We start from the raw sequence: 9,197 nt of genomic DNA, 5'->3' as shown, positions 1-9,197 counted from the left end.
CTACCGTGCGTCCGCGTCCCTCGTATGCCACTGCCCACCACGTCACTACTGCCGTCAACGCAAGTGCTAGTGTACGCCGTCAACGCAAGTGCCCGAGTAAATAAGACTCGATGATTTTTGTTTCTTTGTTTTAGATTGAGACTCTTCTCGCGTGGACTAACGGGGTCAATTGTACTTTTGGTTTTTAGGTACTTTCTGTGTGCTGTATAGCGTTTTTTTTTCTCCTTTTTCTTGCATTGAATATTAAGTTTGTTTTGAAAAAAATGCCTTCGTTTTCCCTGAACTGAGGCTTTGCCTCAGTTTGACAATTCACACCCGAGGAACCTGACATCACAGTCTCCCTCGGTATAAGTTCTGAGTATGAGTGTGAAACGGAGAGGTCACTGTTCCTTACTTCGTAAATTATGCCATAATAAATGCACTTGGAAAATCTGGGCACTCCTCCGTCCCCTTGACTGTGAAAATGTGTAGCAAAACGCGAAAAAATTGGAGGACGCTCAAGCTTCGCCTTTAAGTGCAGAACGCGATAGCATTATCGGGACCCGTTCGCATCGCATCGTTCGCCTCCGGCAAGTAGGCTTCATTCACTGCAACACAGAACGTGGGAAAGCCAGCTTACAAAGACCAAGCTTACACCGATCCTCTTAAAGTCGGCTTCACTTTAAACAAAAATGCATTGCTGGGAAGACGTTTTTCCAGGGGCAATATAAGTCGTCTAATATAAAAATGTGAAGGCCCTAAGTCCTTTATTTTTATTTTATTAATTGTTTGCTAAGGCAAACGTATTTGGCAGGCCAAGTCCCAATTTGACCGACCGAGGGTGCTAGCGCCATCTGGATAAGATTTTCGCAAGTAGGCTGCCCGAGTGAGCCGGAGTTTTATGGTAGAATTTCTGGGGGAAAAGAGGTGTTTGAGGTTCCTCGTAACACAATTATGTTTTCACGTACATAGAAATAACCGTCCGACGCCACCATGTCTGTGGGTTGTGCTTAAGTTGTACTTTACCAGTTTTCTAATGGGTTTCATTTTGAGAAATTCAATTTTTGTTGGTCAAGACCCTGCACCACAACGAAGGGCCTGCGTGGTAGGGGTGGTTCGAAATGATTTTCTCCTGCACTAACACCTTGCGGTTGCGGTGGTTGCGGAGTTTTTCCACCACGGACGGCGCCGACGCCGGATTTTCTGCGACACGGGGCCTTAACGCTATCGCGTTGAAAGCGCGAATGCACACGTTGAGGTCTCCCCCACTCTGCCTTTTGCCGCTAAAGCTGGTAGATTGCTGTGCCTTCCTGTGTTAATTAGGCCACAATAAATGCATTTGGAAAATCTGGGCGATGCTTCTTCCCCCTGACTGTGAAAATGTTTCGCAAAACGCGAAAAAGCACGAATGCCCACGCTGAGGTCTCCCCCTGTCTGCCTTTTTCCGCTGAAAACTGATAGATTGCTGTGCCTTCCTGTGTTAATTAGGCCACAATAAAAGCATTTGGAAAATCTGGACGATGATTCTTCCCCCTGACTGTAAAAATGTTTCGCAAAACGAGAAATAGCACAAATGCACACGCTGAGGTCTCCCCCGGTCTGCCTTCTGTCGCTGAAAACTGTGAGGTTGATACCAACAGTGATGTCTATGTATGTACGGCCCAATCACACAAACTGGGACACCGTTTCACAACTAATTACAGTCTCTCCTTCTTCGTGTACGGTCGTGCACAGTCCTTCGTCTTGGACACTACACTCCTTTCAGCAGCTGCTGCTCCATTCGCGTCCCTTCCAGAACAATGTGCTGCTGGCATGGCCTGCTGTCGTGAAATTCCCCGCGGCAACACCGCTACCATTCAGGACAACAGGAAAGTTCGCTATGAGGTGACGCGTCGCGTTCATTCATTCCACCCAGGTGACGAACGGCTTTTGTGGACACTTGTTCGCGCACCGGCGCTCTATGAAATATTTCTTCGAAGATATCTCGGCTCATAAACAGTTTTTCAAAGGACTTCGGCTGTTAACAATTTTTTTCTGTGTCGTCACAAAACTCTGCGCATGCGCATTACGTTGTACCTTTCTTCTGGGCTAGTAGCGGAGATCGTAATAAATTAGCTGTGAGATGTAGCGTCTGTGGTATCCTCCGTTTCGTTCTTTTCGTTTTATCTTATTTGTGATGCAAGTGCTTCCCGAATATCGACGAAACAGCCCAAGGACAAGCTATCTTAGTTACAGCGAAACGTGAAGAGAATAATCCTTACAGCCGCGAAAAAGAACTCATTGTGGTCTTTGCTAGAAAGGGCGACGCAGCAGCAGGGACTAAAACATTCAGACCAACCTAACAACGATCGTCGAGCGCAGTTCCTGGCAAAGCGAATCTCACGACGGGTCCCGACTATACATCGCAAGTGCTGACATCAACTCGGCTGACAAGAGCTTCGCATTGGCACAGCTAGGTGAAGCCATTACCGTTGCCATAGCACAGACGGACGTAGAACCGCACTGCGTACCACGTCCACAGCCACATTACGTAAATATTATGAGCGTCTCCTTTGAAACGGGTGGTGTTGTAAAGACATCTGTTGGTCAGACTAACCACTTCTATGTTCGGCGGCGAAACGGCTCGAACTGGCCACTTTTATTTTTTTAGGATATTACTCTATGGCTCAGGTGGCTTCTTAAAAACAAGGTCCTTCTCGACGAGTTATCCCCACTTTTCCGTATCGAGTACGTCTTTCGTACGTTAATCCAGGAGAAAGTGGTGTCTAAAATATATAATCGCCGTTCTCGTATATATGGAACCAGTGGTATATTTGCTCCCTATGGTATCACTGAGTGGAATAGGTATAGGAACCTGAAGTACTAGTTTCTGAAGCGAATCTTTCTTTGATCACTATTCCATGGCTTCAGCGGGGTCGGTCGGTCGGTCTGTCGCTGATCCGGTTTTTGCCGTATAGTTTTCTCCTCACTCTTAATAGGAAAAGTGCGTCCAGCGGCGGAATTCGATCCTTGGTCCCCCAGTGCAGCAGCCCGATGTTCTAACCAGTAGGCCACGATCGCACGTATTCTCATGCCAACTTGGACTAGCTCTTTAAGATAGTCTCCACATGATGATTTCCATACAATGTCACAAACACAACTGGGTATTGGCCACAAGGTGGTCGGTACATATGGAACCAATGCCAACTCCCTATTTCAAATCATCATCCCTTAATGATAATTAGGATTTCCATACTATACGGCACATACCCACAAAGGGTGGTTGGGCCAAGAAGCGTGTCCTTGTGTTCATTATAATGATGGTTACCATGCCTTGGCACGCACCCAAAACGGGGGCTTTGCAAAGAAGCAGGCTGAACATATCGTAGAACTTGTATTAATACAACAACTACGCACTTTGAGATAATGAGCGCGTGTTAATTATGATTCCCATATAATGGCTCATACACACAACTGTAGATCGGCCAAGAAGCATGTCCACGTGTTGATTATGTTAATTTCCAGACTACGGAAGATACCATCCGCGGGAGATTGACCATGAATGAGGCGGTGCCATATAGTTCCAACGCTAATTAACTATTTCATAGGATCGCCCCCCTTTGATGATTTTAATTTCTATATTATAGTCATACGCTCAACGGCGAATCGGCCAAAAAGCGCCTGGTACAATTAAAATATATAAGAACTAAATAAATGCAAGCCAATATAAGATTTGCTACATTGCATAGCTAGAGTGCGTGAGAGCACACGCGTGTGCCAACTTCCTTTGCACCGAAGACGCACGGGCCAAATAGGCAAATTTGTAACATTTTATTCACTGTTTCATGAAAGCTTCGCTTAACATAAGCTTAACATAAGTTCCAACGTGTTGGAGCTGAATAATTTTTCAAGCGCAGCTTGTATTGCCTCAGAGGTGTCGGTGCCGTTGTAGGTGTGACTGCAAAACACCCGTCTCGCGTAAGTGATGGGAAACGGCGGGAAAGGTTAGAAACAGACCACTGGTGAAAAGAGTTGGAAGATCCCTAGGCATATTCTTATGAGATGAGAACGCGAAAGCGTTTCTTTTGGCTAAGTTGTTGTTAGGAAAGGGTGCGGCAATGTGGTGTTGCCTCATTCTTCGCGTTCTCATCTCATAAGAATATGCTTAGGGATCCTCTACCTTTTTTTTTCCTTTTTTTTTGTTTCTTTCTTCTTCGTAGTTGGTGAATTCGTTGTAGAGCGTACACGTTTCAATTCACGGTCGTCCCTTCTGTCTTCCTCGTCGAGGGAGAGCTTCGTCGACGAGTCTTCTGCCGACGCCGACACTAAACCTAAAACCTCGACATCAGATTAAGTGCCGCTACTTGTTGCAGAATCACTATCCATGCTGCTGCGACAGTACCTCAACAGAAACTGAAGGCAAACAGACTGCGGGCGAGGGCGCGCTCCTTTTGTAGATGCTACGTCGGTGACCACATGTTGACCGCGCCGACTATTCCAATCCGCTTTCCTTCTCCCCTTCGAGTCAGGGCTTCCTCTTCTGCAAGGTGTGAGAACATTTAGGTGTTGACAATGCGCGCGCGCGAGCGGTCAGAATATGTTTGGCAGTGCGAGTAGCTCTGCTGCGAGCCGATAGATGGCGCCGCGGTCAGCGGTCTCAGATTAGCGGCGCCGGCGGCTTGACATTGCACTGCCTACCCTAAATTTTCGTTCTTAGTGGAGTGAAAGAAATTCGTTATTTCAGATTAAAGTGATAAGTTTGCCAGGCTTAATGCTTCGCTAACATGAAGGTTCCTTGTTCAGGGCGTGAATGACGTGAACACGGATCGATCGAGCAGCACTCAAAGCCCACTCAGGTTACGCTCGCGTGCACAATTTGTTTCGTCCTTACTAACCGTTCATCCAAGCCCACGTTAGCCACGTGCCCAGCCTTAGCCCACGTGCTACCCCTCGATCAAAAGAAAATAGTGAATGCACCGGAAAATGTATTTCATGCTTATCGCTGCTTCCATTCACACCCAGAAAACCGTTCAAGAATCGTTGCGCGAATTAGTGTGGCCGTGATATAAATTAAGAAATGAAACGGCGCAAGCTTACGATATGCAACGCACTACAGCAAGTGGCTGTTCATGGCTCACATCAGCGATGTAAAAACTATTTCAAATGGGAATTTATTAGGCGGGAGGAAGGCAGGTGTCTTATCATGGATTACAGCATCACCAATACAATTTACTGGTGAAAACCTGAGCAAATGCATTTTTGTTCCAATTCCAATTAACATAGACCCTGTATATCATTCATTTGGCTTTCGTCCATTGAGGACTGAATGGCTCTTGCAGGATCTAAAAAAGAGGTGACTTTCTTTTTTCTTAAATTGCATATGAGACTGCCAATGTAAGCGTATTTGACACTGCATGCTACAGCATGTCCACAAATACACTTACACTCACCACACAATTACCTCATAGGCTTTTTTTTATTTTGGAAAGACAGAAAAAGAAAAAATCGTGCACGAAGCAGCTCGATAATTTTAATAGGGGATAACCATCCCAGAAGTTTTCGCTCACATATACTCACACAATGCAAAAATGTTGAATAAGAACATTCAAACGTGTAATAAACATCGCACGCGCACTGTAAAAAAATTCAGTAGGCAGGATGGAACAAATTTGAAGATCAGGTACACATCTGCAAAAGGAAGCAGTATATTATACCGGGTGCACAAAGATTTAAAAATATGCAAATGTCTCGCAGCTGGACAGAACCAAGGTAGTGTTTGCCGTCCCTTCGAGATACTCAGATTATTTTTATAATCCGCCTAATTACATTATTAGTCCTAAATAATTATTCAACTTCTCAAATATAATTATATTATAGTGTCAATGAGAAAGTTGTAGGGCAACATGAAAAGACACCCGGTACAGCTTTCTATTTCTCAATACGCGCTACGTAGAAGTGTTTTACCGAGCGTGAAAGAAGCCCACGAATACACGCAAGGTGCCTCGAGTGGCGAGTCACGCGGAAATTTTGCGTGTATTCGCGGGTTTCTTTCACTCTCGGAAAACACTTTTATGTATCACGTATTGAGCAACAGAAAGCTGTATCGGCAGTTTTCCATGTTGCTGTGCAATTCTCTCGTTCACACTTTTTTACCTAATTATAGCATTAGAAAAGATTATTCACCAATTATGAAAATAATTATGTAGTTAGGCGGAATACAAAAAAAAATAATCTATCTCCAAGCGACGCACGCATTGCCTTGGTTCTGTCCAGCTACGTGACATTTGCATATCTTTAAATCTTGGTGCATGATAATTAAGACACCCATTATATATCATATACATGCAGCAAAATTTGCACAAACTGCTCTAGCACATAGCAGTTTTTGTGGCACACAGGAGGTTCTCCCTTCCGCAGTGGCTTTAGAGGTTTATCTGACCGTGTGAGGTTCCTTGGACAGTTCGGAAATAAGGTGGGAACTGCATTTGCAAACAGAACAAGGCTCTTTGGGGCCTAATACGCCATGGATATCATATCCTCTGAAAAACGCTTGGCGCAGACATGGTCGGTAGGCATTAGAGTTCGGTCGGCGCTCAGATTCGCATGGCGCCACTGCACAAGACGAGCACTGTCGGACGGCGCTTTGAATAAAGGCACACGCTCCGCACCATTCCGGTATCCAGAATTTCAGTTCGGAACGAAGGACTTTCTACCCATTTCAAACTCCCCTCAGAAGGCCGCTTCCACTTTTGTCCAGGGCCCGTGGTGACAACACCCAAGCACAAGCTCATGAAACGCACGCGAACAAAAAGCGCGCCTTCAAAGCAGCACGCCTGCGCATGCAAGCAGGAAGACGCAGCAGCGGCAGCACGCGCCTTGTCGCCGAGGCTGGGTGATGATGATGATTTATTGGCATCCCCTTTGAAACGGGGCGGCGACAAATAGTCACCTAGCCTGCTTGATTTAATCAGGTATACTATACATGTTCTTTATCTAGCATTTTTGTATACCTCTCAGCACTGACCGATGGCACCGGAGTTGTCAGAAGGTACACATAATTAGCACTTATGGATGGGCGCCCTTGCACCACGGTGGCTGTAACCACTTGTATGTCCGTGCAGCTCGCATCGGTGTAGGCCACCGGTGAACCTGTCGGGAGTGCGGCATCGGCTTCTTCTATGTGGCGGCGGAAGGTAGCCGATGGGCGAGGGACCGGATTTCGGAGGCGGCTGATGGATTTGTTGTGAGTAAGTTGCTGGTGGTCGCAGGGTGGAAGGGTGTCTACCGAAGATGGCGAGGTAGAAACCGGACTGACCATGTATGCCACTAAGTCCGCAGCAGGTTGCAGGATGGCTTTAGATCCCTTGCTTGACGGCGTTGATGAATCAGCTCGTCAATGGTGTTTAGTTGCGCCTCTTCCTGAAGTGTCGGGATTGGCGTGCATCGTGGAAGACCGGTAACGACGCGCATTGCTTCCCTGTTGATGCATTCTAGACGATTTTTTAAAGCTGTACAAATATACCTGCACCACCAGAGAACCGAATGTCGCAGCTGTGATTCCTTTGACAGGATTGTGTTACTGGGCAATTCAATTATAGTAAAAACGATGTTGTCGCTTGTCTTATGTACTTGCTGGAAGCTTTAATATGTCTAATGACATAGCTTGCGCTCATTGTTTACAATTCTGTGGCTTCACAAACGAAACAACTAATTATTGCCGTGTGTGGCAATGACGGCCGAAGTGTTAGGAAAATTCTCATGACATCACAAGCATTCGCTTTCTATAGCTGATAGGTCTATGCACGAGAGAGCTTCTCGCGCGTTAAAGCGACATATTTCCTTGTGACGCAAAATGTAATCAAATCCAATTATGTGCTAAACAGAGTGTGCTTTACTTATGTTGGCACGAAAGTGTTGGCATGAAAAACAAAGAATCCATATGAAATTTCTTTTTTTTTACTTAAACGAGAAGTAGCAGCTCATACAAAACAGATATGTTGCATCATCATCATCATCATCATCATTTATTATGCCCTCAAGGGCGCCTGCTTGGGGTATTACATAAGAGGGGGGGGGGGGGGGAGTACAGATACAAAATACACTAAAACGGGTCAGTGATCAAAATAAAAAGTTGTCGCAGTTTCACCCGAAAGGCGAAGCATCAATTGCGATAGCAACTTAGTAGAGAGCTATACGGAGTAAGGATAGTAGTTTTATCCGCAGTACAAACTTGGACATGCAGCAGCACCGGCAACACACAGCACTGTTGTCGACGCCGTCGGCGTTTTGCCCGCGTTCGCACAAAATGCGTGCGGCGTTGGTGACTGTTGGCGGAACCTCTGATATAAATAGGCACTTGGTGCCGCAGCTAAACGTCGCCTCCCGTCCCTGCCCCCCCCCCCCCCCCCCCACGGCCTTTCGTGCGTCAGAAGAAGGCGCGTTTGCTCTACATATATGGTGATTGTAAAGGAGGAAAGAGACGCCTACTTCTGCAGCCCTTAAGCGAGCACGGCGCAGAACGCGCGTTTGTTCTCCGCCGTGCGTTCTCTCTAGAGCACTGCACGGGCCTGATTTTTCGGCCCGAGCCCGGCCCGGGCCCGTAATACAAAGCCCGAGCCCGGCCCGGGCCCGAGCGTACATGACCGAGACTAGCCCGGGCCCGGCCCGGGCCCATGGTTCCAAGCCCGGGCCCGACCCGGGCCCGTGTTACTGAGCCCGGGCCCGACCCGGGCCCGTGTTACTGAGTCCGGGCCCGGCCCGGGCCCGGGCGTTCATTACTAAGCTTAGCTAGGGCCCGCGTGTGCATGACCAGGCCCGTCCTGTAAGAAAAAATTCCTTTTTTTTACTTACAGATTGTACCGTATCTGTCGATCAGCCTCACCTTCTCGATGTTTAATCAGCTGCAGTATATAAGCAATAAAAGGCCGAAATCTTTGTTTCTTCCACGGGAACATCAGTAATCCGGCCCATTGCCTGTGCTACTATTTTTCTGGTGGTGCGCATGTGCTTACCTTGATTTGTACGATATGGTTCTATGATGTCGTTTAGCATGCAAATATACAGGGCGTTTCATTTTAGCTGAACCAAATTTTTAAAGATTGCCTGTGGCAGATAGCACAGTTACAATCCTTGACCTGAACTACTCGATGAGGCTGCCATTACGTCCCCGAGAAATCAAAACGCCTAATTGAAGAATGAACATAATTACGCTAATTAACGTTTTAATTAATTATTTCATG

Source organism: Dermacentor silvarum, chromosome 7 (genome assembly GCF_013339745.2).
Source record: "Dermacentor silvarum isolate Dsil-2018 chromosome 7, BIME_Dsil_1.4, whole genome shotgun sequence".
NCBI classification, from domain to species: Eukaryota; Metazoa; Arthropoda; class Arachnida; order Ixodida; family Ixodidae; genus Dermacentor; species Dermacentor silvarum.
Note: the sequence above shows the minus strand (reverse complement) of the source record.